General features: G+C 40.6%; 1 protein-coding gene across 2 annotated transcripts in view; it reads right to left on the minus strand.

Moving 5' to 3' along the window:
• Nucleotides 1–18,303, minus strand: part of CSE1L (chromosome segregation 1 like) — a 296,982-nt gene extending 278,679 nt beyond the window's left edge. The window contains exons 1-2 of one of the 2 annotated variants that reach the window (XM_069243443.1): nt 18,192–18,303; nt 10,219–10,286 (exon numbers count right to left, since the gene is read on the minus strand). The gene's annotated coding sequence lies outside the window, so the exon portion shown is untranslated. The remainder of the gene's footprint in view (nt 1–10,218; nt 10,287–18,191) is intronic. The other variant, XM_069243444.1, reaches the window with a different exon arrangement.
• Nucleotides 18,304–19,648: the final 1,345 nt, after the last annotated feature.

Here is a 19,648-nt window from a genome sequence, read left to right on the forward strand (position 1 = left end):
AAATTAGCAAAAACAACAAGTCATGAAGTAAAATCTCATGAACTGCCTTCAGAACCCCCTCTCTTTAGTGGGAATGGTTAAGCATTTGTCAGAGTGCAGCTACAAACTTTACTTATAAGTATAATATTTGAACATAAATGTATGTACATGTGCCTATCTCTCAACTGTCACAAATTCTCTACTTGCCCATCAGTTATTGAAAAATAGGTGTTTGAAGCAACACAAGCATACAACTAAAACATAATGCATGCAATTTTTGTGAAATATAAAATTAAGTGTCATGGAAAACATATGAGGTTTCTATTTAGGCCTGTAATCATGTTCATTTTTTTTAGCAGTCTGAATCGACCACCAGCATGTGCAAGCCAAAAAAACAAATTAAACAGACTTGAAAAACTTCAAGGAGAGTGCCTATGTCACTAAAAACAAAAGTAGACATATGGTTTGATATGACATGAGAAACAAGGTTATTATATTAAATCGCAGCTGTTTTTTTTTTGAAGTTGCAAACTGCTTAGATGGGGAATATAGAGAGGCCCATAAGCGGACACACAAGTTCCCAGAGCAGAAAAAATGGTCTGTGTGGGGGGAAGTTTTTTTTTTTTTTTTTTTTTTTTTTTTTTTTACCCTTGCATGAGGGCCAGTTAGGGTAGATCCAGGAATGGCATTAACTTGTGAACTACCTGCCATTTCACAAGTAAATGTTGTTTCCCCAGCCAGACAGACTACAAACCAAGTAAGAGGGAAGCTACCAATAGATCTACGGTTGAGGACCCACAAGGGAGGGAGTTACTAATTTCCTATGACAACACTAGGCAGGCTCTGTGTCTCCCCATCTTGTATTTTAGGAATAAGCTGCAACTGAGACATTGTATGACAAATAGGAACTTCTAATAAAAAGTGTGTAGAGGTGCCCCTGCGCACTTTTACCCTACTGGTTTGGGAGGTACCAGGAGCCACACCCAGCCTTAAACTAGCCAGTGCCAACCATAAATGTGGCACCTCATGGCACTGTCATGAGAACACTTTTTGGATCTCTGGAACATCAGATGATGACTTCATCGGTGTTTGAGACCTGAAGGCTGGACCTGCTCCCACTGTACCCTGGATAAAGGAGTGGACTCAAAGTATAATTTTGACTGACCTCGTGTGTCCACTAGGACACAAGCTGCAAGTGGCCTTCTTCTCGAAGTGCCCACTTGACCATTTGCAACTGGACATGTACTTGACCCTGCTAGTGGCCTCTGCTGAGTGAATCCGGACCCACTAAGTACTGATTCGGAGGTCCTTGGACACTTAGCTATGTCAAACTAGAATTACTCCTACTGTCTATGTAAAACTGTGGGACTTAGAAAAATTCTGCCTTCCAGCCACCAGAGGATAGAAATCAACTACTCAAGCCAATCTAGCCAAGACGCAACTTCACTGAGTTGAAGAAACAGATTTCCCAGGCTTTGAAGTTCTTCACTGCAGCAAATCTATTTCAGCAGGTGCAGAGGACAAAGGTATCCACCCTCTGCTTCAGCAGGACCTTATGCAATGACCATCCGGCTTCCAGGGATTTCCTGGGATACAGCCTACAACCTTGCCACACTACAGGATTCCAACTTACACTTCAGAGATTACGTTCAAGGTAAAATCTTTGCCCAGACGTCCCTTACTTGGTTTATCTGACCCGCACTCCATCACAGTACTCCTGAAATTGTACTTGTGTCCCGTTCAATCGTGAACAGCTACTTCTGATTGGGGCTTTACTTTTTCTTGGCACTTTTTCACCTTAAATCTTTTTCTCGTTTTGATATAATTTTGTTTATTACATCCAACACAATTTTTCTAAATAGATTTGGAATTTTTATTAGATTGCTTTTAACTTTAACTGTGTTGAGTCTCATGTCTTACACATTTTCTATACATTAAGCCTGTCTAGATCTGGCATAGCTACCAGGGTTGAGCTCAGGTGTAAATTACTGAAGCCTTTCCTGGACCTACCATATTAGTGATTTTAATACTTATGAGACTACCATACACCCCAAAAAACAATTCACTTACACTAAACATATCCGTAGGATAGAAAAAAACGCATGTAATAGCTGAGGGTAGTAAACTGAAAATCTGATAGGAGAGGAACAGATAAAGACGTTTGTGCTTATAACAACTAGAACATGATAAGTGGTAAGATATTGAGGTCCATGCTACGAGTCTGAAGGTCAGTCATGCGGCCAAATTAAGAAGCAAAGTGTAAAAACTAAATTCAAAAGAATAAAAAGTAACACTAAAGATCTTTGCAATAATCTCTCTCTACACAATAATACCCTATGGAAAACACAGGGCAAAGCTTAGTGTATTTGCGGTCTGTAAACTGAAGATTAGTGCAAGGGGCTTCAAAATTCAGGAAGTCCTTGATGACTGCCACAATGAATACTACACTTGTAAAACTAAGAGGCAGCTGGGATTATAGTTGGCCATATTGGTTGAAGGACCCTGTTCCGTAAAAAAAATAGCAAGGTACCAGAGAGTATTTTACTTGTCTATAGACAATTACTCAAGATTACGTTATCGTTCAGGTTTAAATATATAAACCTGAGGGTTTTCTGTAAGCAAGAGCGGTTCTATTAAGTGATGCAGTATCCGTGTAAGGTGATAAGGCAGCTACTATGCTCATACATGGCAGCAACCTACAGGGATTCTTGGGAACATGGGGCATCTGCATTGCGAATGCCATTCATGTACTTTCAATGTATGTAGGTGACGTGCTGCTCTATCGCCGGATTCCGGAGCACACTGTGCCCTTGATGTTGGGGGTGCTGCTCAACTTTACTGTGGTGTACACGCTACGGACAAACAGAGAAAAAACTAAGCTGTTTCCACTGGGTGTACTGGGACATGAGGGAGTGCTGCTGCTGGCATACAGTCAATCAATTAATCAGTAATTTTTTAAAGCACAACACTATCACACCTAGGGGTATCAAGGCGAAGTCTGCATTGAAACGCCAGGTCTGGGGTTGCTTTCTGAAGTCCTCCAGGGAAGGTGCCGTTTGGAGGTGGAGGTCATTCCAGGCTTTGACAGCGATGAAGGAGAGAAATTCAGCCGGTGGTTGATGTAGGAGGATCCTTGTTTATGGGAGGGATTTGTAGCGTGTGTGAGCATCTTGAAAAGGCATCTTTTCTGGACAGGGAGCCAGTGGCATTTCCTGAGGTGAGGAGTGATGTGGTACGCTTTCTGTGGTGGAGTCTGGCTGCCACGTTCGGTATTGTCTGCAGTCTTCTGCGGAGCTGGGAGGAGATCCCAGTATACAGCACGTTGCCGTAGTCAGGGCAGCTGGTGACTTGGGCTTGTGTGACAATCTTTCTGGTGTATACTGGGATCAATCTGAAGATCTTGAGGAGCATGCAGAGAGTGTAGGAACAGGAGGAGTCAACTGCATTGACTTGTAGTTGCATGGTTATTGGCTCCCAGGATTATGCCTCGGTTGCAAGCATGGTTCGTCAGTGTGGGTTGGGTCAGAGTTCTTCCAGCCACCAGCTAGGGTCCCAAGTGATGGTGTTCTTTCCGAAGATCAGTATTGCGGTTTTATCGGAGTTCAGTTTGAGGCTGCTGTGTCTCATCCAGTCGGCTACGTCGGTCATGGTGTTGAAGAAGTTCATTTTGGCATCAGAGGGGTCTTTGGTGAGCAAGAGGACGAGCTGAGTGTCGTCTGCGTAGAAGACATTGACGGCGTGGGATCTGATGATGTCTGCGAGGGGACTCATTTAGATGTTGAACAGCATGGAGATGATTCTTGGGGTACGCCCCATATGATGTTCTTGGGAGCGGAGGTGAAAGGAGATAGACGGATACTCTATGTGCATCTGAGAGGAGTGAGATCATCCACTAGAGGGCGTATTGCTGAATGCAGATGTTGTCGAGTCAGTTGATGAGGATGTGGTGGGCGACGGTGAAGTATTCTGCAGACAAGTTGAGGAGAATCAAAGCCACTGTTTCTCTTTGGTCGAGGAAGTTTCTGATGACGTGTGTTGCGGCGATGAGCGCGGTCTCGCTGATATGGTTGGCCCGAAAACCAGTCTGTGATGAGTCGAGTGGGTGGTTTCGTTCTAGAAGTCAGTGGGCTGTCGGCTGATGGCCTTCTCAAGTACTTTTGGCTGGGTATGAGAGCAGGGAGCTCGATCAGTAGTTCTTGAGGTCGCTAGCTTTGGCTGAGGGCTTCTTTAGGAAGGGTCTGATGTCTGCATGCTTCCACCTGTCTGGCTAGGATGCTGTGGAGATGGAAGCGTTAAGAAGGTTGGGGAGTCAATGCTGATTAGGTTGGATCCAAGGTTGAGACACATTCATGTATCAGGGGATATAGGTGACTAGAGGCAGACCGGAACAATATGATCTGAACGTAGAAAGAGTAATAGATGGGTTGACGAGGTCTGTTGAGTTCTCGAAAAAGTTCCCGCTATCTATGATGTGAAAGACTGCTCTGACATAAATTGTGTTTTTGATACGGAGCTTGTATATCCTGCAAAATGTGATGTACCCCAGTTTGACGTTTGTCCGACTGGATAAACTGTTGGCAGACCTGGTGTTGGCAGGTAAAAGAATCCGGGTGTTCTTACCGATGCTGAAAATCCCACTGTTAGGAGGTGGGTTGGGGTTGATGGATATGCTCCTTTATTATGTGGCATCAGAGTTGCATCAAGCAGTGCACTGGCTGGATGTGGGTCGTAACCGAAATAAAATGCTCCTGGGGCAAACATGACACTCTACATCCTACTTGAGGCGCTCCTATTGGGTAAGGGTGTACTGAAAGAATTCACATACCTGACCTGGCAAGTGGCGGTGATATGGTGCAGGCGGTTCACAAGGTCTTTCGAAGTGCCCCTTTTGGTAAGGACCTCCCTCTGTGGGTACCACAAAACGGGCCTGGGAGCATTGGGATGTGGACAGTCTAGGCAATTAGACATTGACGAATTGGAAAAAAGCCTGCACACAAGTCAACCAATTGTCACCTGTCGAACTTATACAAACACAGACTGATCCCACAAAAACGTACTACATCAATTCAAGTTGCCAGCAGTGTGCTGCTGACGTGGCCTAGTCGCAGTGGATGTCCTACACGACTATGGGTGTGCCCGCTACAGTAAAATTCTAGAGAGATGTTGTACCTAACATGGATCACAGGGCTGGCACTAGAGGGCTCAGTTGAATGTGGCTGTTCCGCAGTGTCCCAGGGTGGTAACAGATGAAATTGGAGGTCAGAATGTTTGTGGTGGGAGTGGTGCTGTCAAGGCGATGGATTGCTACAAATCAGGCAGCTGCACCATCCTGGTAGCGGCACAGTTGTAGAGGGATTTAGTGTAAATAGGCAATAGCTGACGAAGTACACATTACACTTAAAAGTGAGATAAGGCAGCAGAGGATGACCTACTAACATGGAAAGAAATGATTTACAGATGTTGGGAGTCCCCAGATGATAGATCTCAGTGGGATAATGAGGGGGAATGGGTTCAGGGGTAGAGGTTGGAAGGGGGGTGAGGCGCTGAAAGTACAAGATCAGCATACACTATGTTCAGTGCGATAGGGAAGATGTTTGATGAACCATTACTATATATAGCACCCACTGAAGTGGTGTGTTGCTTGGTTGTTCCTAGATGATTACAAATGTCAAAGATATGAGGGGGGAAAAAAACCTATGGCTGCAAACATCTAGGGTGGTGAAAGTAAAGTAACTTAACTATGGTAAAGTAAAGAGAGTGTTGTTGGACTAATAAATCTGGCCTAATAGGAAAAAAAAGGGAAAAGAGTCATAACTTCAAAAATTTTAAAAAAATAAAAAAAAAGTTAAATAAGCTTGATCCCAGACTGCCACCATATCGCATAAGATCAGTCATCCGGGTATACAGGTGAAAGCCGAGGTATTGGAGGCTACAGAACAGTGGTTCCCAACCAGGGGTTCAGTGACTGCTGAGTAAATTGACTAATATTAACAGATTGACCATATATGAATAAAGTGGTTAAATCTACAAATGAACATTTTAAAACGTACTGTAAACATCAAGGAATTTAAAATTCAAGGCTGAAAATGTAATTAGTGTCCTCAGATTGATTTGTGGGAGCAGTGCAGGCTAATCAAACAGAATAAAGTATGTGTGGCTTCAATTGAATGTAGAAAAGCTCCAACCTTCTTATCAAAATGCAAATTTTTTAATTTGTATATTTTATTTGTTTGCAAATTAATCAAAATGTGTTATCATTTGTGTATGTTTGATGAATGATTGCTTCTGCCTCTTTTGTGTATTATTTTGAGGCTTAAATCATCAGTGTTTTAGGCCTGGGTCCCCAGCTCCAGTAATGGCTCAGTAGGGGTTCACTGGATTGCAAAAATGCTTTAGGTGGGGTCCCTGGGGTTCCGGGAATGATAAAGTGGGGGTTCCTCACAAGTTCAAAGGTGGGGAACCACTGCTATAAAGCAATAGTGATCATAGATGACAATCATGGTTCTGTATAGTTCAGCTCATAAGAATGACAACAGTGGTCGGCTGGAATAGAGTGTCTCAAAGAGTGTGTTGTATCTGTTTGATCCGACGAAATTGAATGACTTTTAGGGTGGAGATTAGGATTTAATATGCCATCACAAAAAGACAGCTGAATCAAGGTACTGTCTTAATCCATCCTGTTCGCCTTTTTAAGAGTACTGAAAACAATGAATAAAATTATCAATGTTTGAAGTGCTGATAAATCTCAGTACTGTAATAACAAAATTCAAAGGAATAATATGGTTTTAAGTATATAACGTGTGCCCAGCAACATCAGTGACAGCCGAAGTGTGATGGAACTTGAGTTAGCCGGCATATGCCAGGCGATAAGTTCTATAATTTAATGAAATGTTGAGAGCTATGCAGTTTTAGCAAACAAGGCAAGTAAAAGTGCATACTTTAGTAGTGGGTTCAGAAACAGTAGGTACTAATTTACACAAAGAGTTGTAATACTCTAATATTTAGACGTCAAATGATAGTTACTAAAGCCAAATCAGTACCATATTAACAGGTGATATTGTGTTTTGCTAGTATAGGCTAAGAGGCCCTCTAAACAGTCTCAGAGATACATATTACTAGTGGAAGGCTTGTTAAAGGTCATTCTGATTATTAAATTCCGGACAGTGCTATTTGAATCTGTACTAATATAAACCACTGAAGTTAGAGAAGTATATGGAGTATCAGTAGTTTTAGCCACTGCAAATTAGCGTAGTATGGTGATGTGTAGGTCACCCATATTATCTCTAGACCTTTTTAACCAGTAGTGCAGGGATTTGGGGGAATCAAGATCCTTAATTCAATTAATAGAGCATCTCTGCTTATTTGTATAAGCCTTGATAGACAGTATCAAGTATCAAGTATCAGGATCCAATTACGTTTTCTTTTGCCAAAGTGACTATTGTCTGTTTCCATCCCTTGAGGTTTTTCAATATTCTTTCTTTTTCTTTGAAATTGAAAGAATTATTATGTGCATGGTACTGAGAGTAATATTTCTGATACTGGTGTCGTGGATGCAGGTTTGTGCAAACTTCTGTAACGCTCCAGAAAGTATGTCTTCAATGGTTTTAAGGTGCTGTCAACGCACATTTGCTTGCAGGGACCTACAATTACACAGAAAACACGCAGAATGTATGTGATCTATAGTTTGATTTTAACATACCTCTATTGCAGAACTCAATGTGCATTGTCTTGGTGAAAAAAAAAAACATAGGTTTACCAAGAAATTTATTTTTGTTCTCTCTGGCTAATATACTTTGATTGGCAAAGAAGATTTCTCAAATTTGGTGCTCGTCTAACGCCAACTTGTGATGTAGCTGGGAAGAGTTTGCTGATCGAAATCTTGTTAAGGATAGGTGCCAGTGTTTTTCTGATGAGGTAATATCCATTGATGATATCTGTAATAAATATTACAGATTCAGGATCCTCTGCCTTCTTCGTGGTTGTGCAGATACGAAAGTGTGTTAGTTCATTTTGTTAACATAATTTGTGCTTTATTTGGAGAAGCATCTGTTCATACATGGTGTGTATTAGTCGTATTGTTATTTTGTTTGTTTGCGCCTAGAACTTTGCTTCCTTGCTGCAATTTTTTCTTCTCTCAGGAGTTGACCTTTTGTATTACTGTTAATGATATTTGACAGAAAACAAACTGCTGGCTTGTTGCAGTCAATCAGCAATACATTCCTTTGTGATAGAGTTTAGTTTGTGTTCTGTTGTCCTTATGCATATTATAAGATCTATGTATTCTACTTGTTTGACGGTAGAAGTAAGCTTGATCATCCAACTGTTTGCATTCTTTGTGACTTATTCAAGTAAGGGAGTACATGATCGTTGCCAAATCATGAGAAAGCCCTTCTTGAGGTACCTTACTTAAAATATAAAATGTCAAAATATGCTCTCCTATGCATCGTTTTTCTCCACTACACATGAAAAAGGCATTAATAGAAACACAAAAATGCTTTTCAAGTATTTTATTATTAGCTTCCAAAAAGTGTGCATACCCAGTACGTTTGTGGTAGCCAATATCCCATCCTCATTCTTAATTGAAATCCACAAGCTTACACCAATTGTTATAGATAATAAATCTTGTTTCCATTTGGTGTTGTCCAGATTTAGTAATATGTCATTTGTGTCACTTATGCCAAATGGTTCATTCTTCATTAGGGGTTGTAGGTGACTGTCAATATATTCCACAATTGTTCAACAGACGCCTGTACCAAACATGATTGGTCCTCCAGAGACTGGAAATCTTTTCCTATGTGTTTTGCATAGAAAGTGAAATGTGGTTGCAGCAACCTGGAGGGGTTGGTTGAGATGGGTTTCGTTTTTATCTGCTGTGTTTTGTATGAACTTCAATAAAACTATTTAGAGAAAGTAAACTGTGGTTTGTTCTTTGGAAGCAATTGTTTTTTGTTCTAAGAAGATTAGAACTTCAGTGTACCCATGATCACCTTTACTTTTCAATTCTTTCTAGATTCTGGGACTCATATCCTCAGATACAATGCAACAGCAACACACACACACTTTTCCGATGTAATATTTGCATTCAAATGTATGTGTATCTGAGAGGAAAGAGCAAGCAAGTAGTAAACACTAGTTTCCAGAGCTAGAAAACCAACAATGACAGATGAGGGATTCTTTTAACCATTTTAGCCTGTCCAAATCAAAAGGTTTTTGGATGGAAAAAAGGAATCAACCAAAAGGGTGACAATCTAAATTTAATATTCATGGGATGAGTGAAAAAATAACTCCATAGAACGGTGCTATAAAATAAAGTGTGCTGTTATCTGAGCTTGAAAGATTAATATTGCTAAGAAATATATTACTGTGCAAGGTAAGATAAACAGTGAAACAAAGCCAGCCACTTCTTCATATTCTCTTTAAAAGATGTAAGATACCCTCCAGGCGTACCACAAAGGCACTGGAGAAGCTGTAGCATTTTGTTTTTTAAAAGTCTCTTTTCAATGCGGCATGGAAAATGCGCTTTGGAACTACACTTAAATACAAATAATGTGAAGCTGCAGGTTCAGGGGCTTAAAGTGTGCTAACTACACCTTGTGCTTTCTTTTTCATGTCTTACCTGCTTTGAACGCCTTTCACCTTGCTTATCTGGACTTGGTTCTCTTCAGTTCATTTTGTTATATTTGGCCTACAAATATATTTATCAATAGGCACCCTTGTTCTATCCTTTCTTAAATTGTCCATGTATTTCTTATCTTCCAACATTATCTGATTTTAAATATGCTCTTGTCCCAGGACACACAATATAGGTTTTAAATATAATTTAGGAAGGAATTCCGCAAACATGCCTTTGATTCTGGCCATCTGGACAACCCTATTTTAGCATCCTCCAACCAAGTTTGAAAACTTAATTGCAAACTTTTGCTCACTTGACTCCTAAGATAGTAATTTACAACAATCATACTTTTCAATTTGCACACTACTGTATCTTGTGAAGCATAATTTCTGTAGATAGCAGCATTATGAACAGTAGGCCACAGTGCATAAGAGCGAGAAACATTCACCTTTGTGCCCACATTTAACACATGCTTTAATTTCAAAGTGGCAGATTTATAATAAGGATACTATTCAATTTTAGCATTCATGCTCCCATCACAAAACAATGTTTCTATGTTGAATAACTTAGTCAGATACTAAAAGAGGGACGGCAGTGCAATAAGCATAGTAATATGCTTGACTCACCAAAGGGATGATGACAAAAAATTGTGTAACGCAGAAGATTAGTGAACTTAAGCTTGAGGACTTTGAATCTGAAAAATAAAGACGTTATTTTTACATTTCATTAAATTCTATAACCCTCAAAGGTCTTGTACACAGATGTGCTAACTAAAACAGCGATAACAGTGATTATATTAAAGGTCACAAATGTGGATGATTAAAAAAAAAAAGACTTGAGTTATAATAATCACAATAAGTAGGACGCCAATTTAAGAATTTTAGGAACCTTTTAGTATTCAATTTGGATTGCTGAAGAGCCTACCTAGAAACTTCACCGAGCATGGTCAGAATATGCAGACCATGTGGTTGTGGCAGAGAAACAATTCTTTTTTTTTTTTTAGGAATTCTGTTAAAATGAAGTGCTTAAGAAAGCAACTGACTTTTTTTTTTAAAGAAAAGTCATAACATATTAATGAATGCTATGCAAAAAAGTTTTTTCAATTGTAATAAAACTGTGTTGATTTCTAATGTCTTTGAAAGTCAATATGTAATATTTGTTTTACTCTGATTAAAACAAAAATGTAAAGTCATGCACTCCCTGCTAGCAAACATTACCCAGGCAAGTAATTTTAGGGTGAATTTGTCAATATCCCCCCCCCCCCCCAAGCTAGTCTCTCATTTCCACACAGGAAAATGTAACAGGCACATTTATGTTATTGTAAATACAGTCCAATTCTCCAGTTTCTCTTTAAAACTTTATTTTTTATCAACACACTCCACTGCAAATGTCAATTTTCTTATGAAGATCAGGACCAATAGGAGGGCAGATTATTAATTTACTTTTTCCCCTTAGGATAAGAAAAGAGTTTGAGTTTCATATTCAGGGAGAATCACAAATCAGGCTACAATTTGCTTTTACATGTCATCTGGACAAAGGCAATAGCATGATAACTTATGTATATGTGATTATCACTCACAAAGTTACATTCCTTTGAAATTTATGAAAATTAGGAATCTCTGCGAATGTTTACAAAAAGGTACAGGCCTCAATACACAATCTATGGAAAATAATATCAGAACACAAAACTAAACAGTTGTGCAAACACCCTCAATTAGAATGGACATCCTTCACTGTTGATCTCTTTCATAAGGAGCTGGCCTGTGGTCTCTGTACAAAATTCAAAAAAGACATACATAATCCAATTGCATGTTGGCACACAAGCAGAAGTCGAACTGGGTGGAATCTATCTGAAATAACATTCCCAATCTTTCTGAATTTTTATTAATACAGACCCCCTTTACTTTTTTTGTTTTTTTAAATCGAAATGTTAAATGCAGACCTTGAGTAGCCTCAGACTAAAAGATAAGGAGGGAGGTCTCTCGCACTGTAAAGAAAACGATGGGGCAGACAGCTGATGGAAGAAGAATTGGTGAAGACAGAATAGAAGAAGAATTGGTGAAGACAGAATAGAAGAAGAAGAGGAAGAAGTGAAGGAAGAAGAAGAAAAAAGAAGAAGAAAGAAGAAGAAGAAAGAAGAAGAAGAAAGAAGAAGAAGAAAGAAGAAGAAGAAAGAAGAAGAAGAAAGAAGAAGAAGAAGGAAGAAGAAAGAAGAAGAAGAAACCACTTTTCAAAACACTTAAAGAGAAGCAAATGTATATCTTAAGATACCTCAAAACTATACACTGAATTCAGTACTTTATAAGTGGAATGGCTAATTTTTCAAATACTTTACACTCAGGAAACTTTGAACAGGTTTTAATCGAGTAAGGGGGCAACAGAAGTTAAAGGTACACACTTGTCAAGATCTATTTTAATGTGAACAAGACACAAAGTAAACAAATATTCAGCGATTTGATTCTCTGCAGCAGCCAAGGAAGAACAGTTATGGCTCTTTAGAAAAAACGTATTTTCAGTCATGCTAAGTACACCATCTGCTTCAAACATGAGCCGAGTTCAGCAGCTACAAAAGTGCCATAGAAGACTATTTTTCCCCAAGCAAATTGTGGAATGCAGAGCAACCAAGCATTTACAAAGTCAGCAGGGAACACCTTGTAGACCAGGGGTGCCCAACCTTTTCTGTAGTGAGCTACTTCTGATCACTGAAAATCATCACGATCTACTGAAGACTAAGAAACTTGTGCACTGTTACTAGATTCCACCATGCCCAGCTTAATTGACTTTAAGCCAAATGTCCATAAAGTCATGTACTATTGTTTGAACAAAATACATTGACTAGGGCAACTATGACAGGGCTGCCATGTTTGTCAGTGAGAGCATGGTCTTTGGGGATCTATGAGTGTGTGTGCGTATAAATGAGAAGTAGGTGTACAGGTGACAGACTGTCATGTACTTTGGGCAGTGGACATATCTATCACCATTACAATTGTAACAAAAACATCCTTTTTTTTTTTTTTTTTTTTTAATGGGAAAAATTTAAAGTGCAGAATAATGGTAAAATGGAGCATTTTTCTGCACTTTAAATTTCTCCAATTTAAAATGTATGTATTTTTCACTTATATTTATGGCAACGTGTTGAGAAAATTAAACTGAAGAGTTAACTTTGTTCATATGGATTACATAAGCTCATCATTTAAATTGTATCCCATTTCCAAGAGTCACATTAAGAAACGCCAGGCATCTTTCTCCCAGTGGCATGTAGACATAGTGATAACATAAAAATAAATTTGTTTAAATGGTATAAATTTTAAGTGACTAAACCTACTTCTTAAAACATTAAGATGTAATTGGCTTAATTAACACAGGAGAAACACATTATGGCTTAGGGCCTGATTACGACCTTGGCGGAGGGGATTGTTCCATCCCAAATGTGAGAGATATCCTGCCCGCTGTAATATAAGTTCCATTATAACCTATGGAACTTGTAAAACTGCCGACGGGATATCCGTCACTTTTGGGACAGAGTAATCCCCTCAGCCAAGGAAATAATCAGGCCCTTAATGTTTCATAGAAAATGTTTTCTTCCCTTTAATTTTCTTCCATTTAAAAACATGACTATTTTTCCAGTTATAAATCTGGCACAGAATCTACTAGCCACTGGGAGAAAGAGGCCTGCTGTTTATAAATGCAACACTTTAAAATAAGGGAAAAATAAAATGAAGAGTTAATCATTAAAGTAACATTTCATTAGAATTTTCTTGAATAGCACTCAAAAATAATGTTGTTCTTACACTCCAATATTGAGTCGACAAGGGTTTTTATTTAAGAGTTAAATACTTCAGTGTTTCAGCTCTGTGTCCCAGCTTGACCCATAAATTTGACTGAGCACTGCTCATTATCGGGGTCTGCTATCTGCAGCTTGATGATAAAAATGTAAAGTCAACATGGAAAAATGTGGCCCTCTGCTTATTTAAAAATGAACTCAAGTATGCACGCTATTCTGAAGGTGTCTTCGAGCTACTGGTTGGAAACACTTCTTGTATACTGATTCATTGGCTTTGTCTGCATGCAAAATAAATAAATATAAAATAAAGGGAAAATAAAAGTGTAATGGCCCAGCTGATGTTAGTGGTTGCATCATTCTACATGCACACGTTATGATTTGTGTGTGCACGCTGGCACAATGACACGTTTACTGTATTTTATTTTTATTTTCCAACCTAAGCTGGCCGAGGTCACTTAGTCCATTGCACCTTTGTCACAGTCCATACACCTGAAGGTATTCCACACTCTCGGACATGAGAAAACAGGAAGTTCAACAGACAACTCCACCCATCCTCGGCCATATAAGACTATGCTGCACTATTGTATTTCCAGTATATACAAAGCCTCAAAAAATCAGTAAGACAGTAAGGGAGGGTGGGTGGGGTATAATGACTGATGAGGACCATCAACCTAAAGATAATGAAGTTTACTGGTAAGTAACCAGACACTACCCTCCACATCCTAGACCATGTCACTACAAGAGGCATACCAAAGCAGCTGGCCTTCATAGAAAGACAGATATATCAAAGACTCTCCCACACACAGGTAATTGCTAGCAGAAATCATCCAATTCTTATTGAAGAGCCATATATTCAGAATTGAAGTTAAAACTTCACGACCAAACAATTTCAGGTCATGACCTGCCTCCCCCTCCCCCCACCTCCAAACAATAGTCTTCCAGACCCACCTACTGAAGGAGATATTGGAAGCTATGTGACCCTGGTACTTTAACCGAATCATAAGTGGTTTCACTTCTTGTAATAACCAGAGATTTCCAGAAACACAGAAATCTCCCTTCCATCCATAATATGCCATAATTCCTCCTCATTAGACATCGTATTAGGAAAAATAAAAATAGCAGCAGAACTTCCTACTGAATATGAAACTTAAACAACACTTTAGGGGTGAAAGCAGGATTGGGACTCCAAATTACCCCATGCCCCACCAGTTTAAGAAAAGTAGGTTTGCAAAATAACTGAGCTAGTTCTCTCACCCATCTGCTGAATGTAATCACCACGAAGAATACAACCCTCGTGGTCAGATATTTTAAATCCACTGAGGTTAGTGGTTCAAAAGGAAGTCCCTGGAATGCTAGTAACAGTAGGGGCAGATCTCAAGAGGCAAAACACAGGTTTGACTCGTGGTCTAGAAATGAAAAATCTTCTGAAGAGCTCAGCTACCAGATCCTCATTATGGAGAAGTATCCCAGCTGTTACTTGAAACGCTCTAATGAACATCAGAATATGAAGACAGCTTCGCAGGACGACAAGACTGCAGGATCACCTCTGCGAAATGTTGAGAGATTCCTCAACTATAAAGACATACCATCTCAACTTTCAGACCTAGAGAGAGTGTGTGTCCAGAGGAAAGCACCTTGGTGGAGAGGGAGACAAGGGGATCCCTCCAGCAAGGACACACAGCCATCACCTTCAACCAAGGAAACCAAGTCTTGAGAGGCCAGAATGGTACCCGGTTATGACCACTGCCCTCTCCCTCTTTATTTTTATTACCACTGGCCGAACTAACGAAATTGGTGGGAAAGTATAAAAGGAGATGAGGAGGCCAAGGTATGTAGAGGGAATAGACAGGGCATCGACCCCGAGGACCCTGGAGTGGGAAACAGAAAGTGTGGCTACTTGGTTGCTGCCAGGGAAAGCAAACAAGTCCAGGAGATCGTTTCCAACCAGTCTGGGCAAATTTCCCTGGTGTTAAGGGTAAGTCTTGGAAAGACCCTGCTCAAATAAGCAGCCTCGGCACTGTTCTTCCCTTTGACGTGGAGTGCTTTCAGAGACAACAGTTGTTTTTCTGACTAGTACTCAACCCTCATAGCAATCAGGATGAGGGGCACAGATTTTGAACCGCCCTATCTGTTCACATAAGACACAGCAGTTCTGTTGTCTGTACCAACACATTCATGTGCAGTGTCAATCCCTGAAACCCCAACAATGCGTGGAAAATGAAAGTCAATTCTGTCCAATTCAAAGAACTGGTCCTCTCTGTGGCTGACCACTGGTTCTGAAGGGTCAAAGAAGTGCACATCACTCCCCGGCCTTCAAGGCTGACGTCTCTAGTTATGATCACTGCTGGATCTTGTTGCAGTTCAAAACCGCATTCCAGAGATACCAGAATCAACCACCCAGCAAAGCTCATTGGATCTGCAAGGTGACCTAATCTTTTCTAGACGCATCCATTCCAAATTCTAGTATTTCAACAGCTGCAGCACAACTGGTTTCAGAAGCAACTGAGCCAACAGAAAGGCTCATGATGCAATGTGACCCTGTACTTGAAGCCAGAGCCTCGCTGACGCAGACTTTGCCCCCAAGAAATTTTGTACCACCTCTCAAATTCTTGGCACTTTGTCTCCCAGTAACTACACCAAACCCAAGTTAGTCCTGAACTGGGTCACTATAAAGAGTCTCTCCTGGGATGGCATACTCCGAAATTTCTGATGATTTATGAACAAGCTGTGCGTCTTAAGACCATGTTCAGCAGCCCTTCAAACTAACAAAACTGCTTCCCTTGAGGCTGCCTGGGAGAAGCCAGTCGTTGAGATAAAGATATATTTTCCATCGCTCCATATGAAGTGAAGCCACTAACGGTACCGTCATCTTAGTAAAGATGCTTGGGGATAAGCGCATCCCAAAAGAAAGCAATGGCATAGCCCCTTTCGATTTTTGTAGGGCCAGGAACTAGTCCCTTCTTCACCAACATAGTTTGACCAGCATCCAACATAGCCACTCTCTAGATCAGGTCTGCAGGACAAAGCATAATTATGGTCTCCATTGGCCGAGGTGGAGCTGAAAAGTCTATCTTGTACCCTCTCTGTGCCACTTTTATCGCCAAGGCATATGAAAGTGGCCTATTCCAAAGTAGTGCAAATTGCCATAATCAACCTCCTACCACTTAACACTCGTCCTCGGCATAGTCAGAAACGCTCCTGTTTATTTGGGGACAGAGGCTTAGTATGAAATGCAGTTTTGTATTTCTGATTTCAGTGCCTGCTAGAAAATCTTGTTTCCTGCTGCTGAGACTTCACTGAAGCCTGGCGAAAAGGAGATTTCTGAGATGACTGAAAATTCTTAGCTGTAGCCACTTAAAATGTGTGTGTAGTATAACTTAAGGATCATTGTTTTCAAACCTGGTTAGTGCACAGTGGAATACTGGCTTGTAATGATGTGATGTTCCAGCCTATGATAGAAAAAAACTCTGAGTATGTAAGTCCTTATCTTAAAGGATGAGTTACACACATAATTTAGGCTGCAGCAGTTTAAAAAGGTGTATTATACACAATATAAGCTACGCTGTACAGTTTAACAAGTGCCGCAAATGTGCTTATATTGCTTTCAGAAGTTATGTTTCTATTAATATGCAATCAGAACGCACCTGTGCGAACGAAGAGGATTCTATCACTTTGAAACACTGCGATTTATTTGCATATTTTGTCTTGCCTGCATCAACAAACTGAGCTTTCCTACCAAAGCAACGTCTCCCCATAGATTAGCTTAACTATAATTTATTTTTAATTTAAGATTCGCACATTACATTTTATACGCAGTTACCTGTGGGCGAAAGCCAAACAAAATACTTACCTATTATTTGTTCATTTTAGTTATACGTCTGACTGCGTCGGATTTACACAGAATCACAGTTTTCATACTTTTATAAACTTCACCCAATGTGAGATAGACACTTCAGTGATCGTGAAGGTGGGCTTCCACTGAAACTTATGCAGGCTTAGCCACACCTTTATGGAAAGCATCTCTCAGGCGCAATTAACAAAACATCAGACTGTTTCAACAAGGACTAGACATAAATATAGGTGGAGACAGCAATGCACCTTCTCAAATTCACACCAATGAAAAGGACTGTGCAACGGACAGGACAAGTTATGTAAATAAATCTAACTGTCTGAAGTGATAAAATCTACTTCGTTAACACTGGATCTGAAAGCAGAAACTCAAGCGATCAAAGTTGAATCAGTGTGAGAGAAAATGACATGTTTGACAGTTGATCTTACGCCAACCACACTAGCCAGAGCAGATGGGGCGCATTCGTATTTTTTAAAAGTGACCTGAATACATTCCAGCGTGGAGTAAACCTTAAGTTATTTCTAATTCTCACCGACATGCGCCAAGTGCTTACTGTTGGCATGGCACTAATGACTGCCAACACCCTTAGATGGGTGGGGCTGTTGCCTTTGACTCTCACTTTTGGGCATCGTGGCGGAGAGAGAGGGTGTTCTGTGGAGCGCCCTAAGTGTGCACAGTGCGATTAAATCACAGACGGCATGGTTAAAGAGAAGCCCAGCCGCAGACCACATTCAGAACCCGGTAACTGCAGGGACCAGTGGTTATAAACAGACTTGGTCTGACACACGAGGGCATGTGCTCCGGTGGGGGGTGTCGGGTCTGCCTGTACAAGGAGTTCCCTGCGCTCAGTAAGAGACATAATCCATGCCATGCTATGACAGGCGTACCATGCCAAATTCTAAACAAGTGACCTTTTTGAACTCAACAGCCACCAGCGTGGCTTGGTAACAAGTGCCAAACATTACCTCCTCCCGAAATGATGTCGGAGATCGGCAGATCAGCAGGAATGAAGCTCCGTGCACCTCCCTCCACCTCACATTCAAACCCCCGGCAAAATGGCGCGTTGGTGACCTCACCACGCAGGCGCAGTGCGGCGTGCCTGGAATCCTGATATAAATTCGCTTGATCATAACGTGACAGCACCACACATGCGCAGTGCGTTTTGCTTGCTTGACGCATGACGCAAGCGCAGCAGAACAAGTCTGGAACTTGCAAACATTTGCAATGAGTAATGATCGATTATTGAGGCGATCTCATCATGCAAACCATACTGGAGTGCGTAGATTGTGCGGTAGCAAGAGGCTCTTTTGACAGGCTTCAAGCCGTCTTTGAATAGGGACGATTTACTGCTTTGAGATAATACTTTATGGACCTCTTCCGACACAGTCTTACACTCTTTAAAGTTATTTTTTTGCATTCATCTTTATGTGAATAGTGCTGGAAAGCAGTGGGATTTTTTTAACTATTTAATGGTATGTTTTGTAATTATTAATATAATGATTCCAGGCTCGTTCGCTATAGGGCAGATAGATACAAGGAAAACACGGGATGATAATAGGGAGGGCTCTAAAATGTGTGCATTCTAATACACTATTCCAGTGGTTCCCAACCTGTGGTCCGGGGACCCCTGGGGGTCCGCGAAGCCTCCTCAGGGGGTTCACGACTGCTGAAAATATTAAATAATATTAACAGATTAGGTCTTCAGCTTTCAGTAATAGCTCAGTGGTGGGGTCCCTGGATTCCAATAATGATTTAGTGGGGGTCCCCGGGTTCCAGTAATGATAAAGCGGGGGTCCACAGAAGTCAAAAGGTTGGGAACTACTGCACTAATCAAACAAGGTAACAGCCCTGCAAAGTAACACATTAGAGATACGCAATTTAAGTTGCATTTCCTCATCGCTGCAGGCTCCGTGATTTATCGTGCAAATCCATACATGCAAAAACAAACCGATTCTAGCAGAATAGTCCTTATGTTTTTTAAACTAAAAATGACTTTATTTTGGCTATCCCCCACCAGAAAATACCTCAGCTTCAAAGGAAGTAAATGGGAAAAATACATCCTTCTGATCATTTTTTTTTTTTTATTTCACTGTTTCCTTTTCTAAAATGTTGGCATGTGTGCAAGTCTGGTCTGCCCAGAGCAGCAGCTAGAAGATCCTGCTTCTACACTATAACCTCCTGACTTCATAGTACAAATAAGGAACGTGTTCCCCATGCTTTAACACTGTCTGCACCAATCAAGAGGTGCCTGTGAGCTGTGACTTGTCTGGCTATGAATTTTCTAAGCCCTCGAGTGCCACTAGTTATAAATGTGGCCGCATCCTGATCTGCTGGCAGCGGATTGACAGAATTAGGGGGCAGTCAGTGTGACCCTCTAAAAGGTTCAGGCGCGTATGCTCATTGCCAGACAATTTCACTTTCA

Source organism: Pleurodeles waltl, chromosome 7 (genome assembly GCF_031143425.1).
Source record: "Pleurodeles waltl isolate 20211129_DDA chromosome 7, aPleWal1.hap1.20221129, whole genome shotgun sequence".
Classification (NCBI taxonomy): Eukaryota; Metazoa; Chordata; class Amphibia; order Caudata; family Salamandridae; genus Pleurodeles; species Pleurodeles waltl.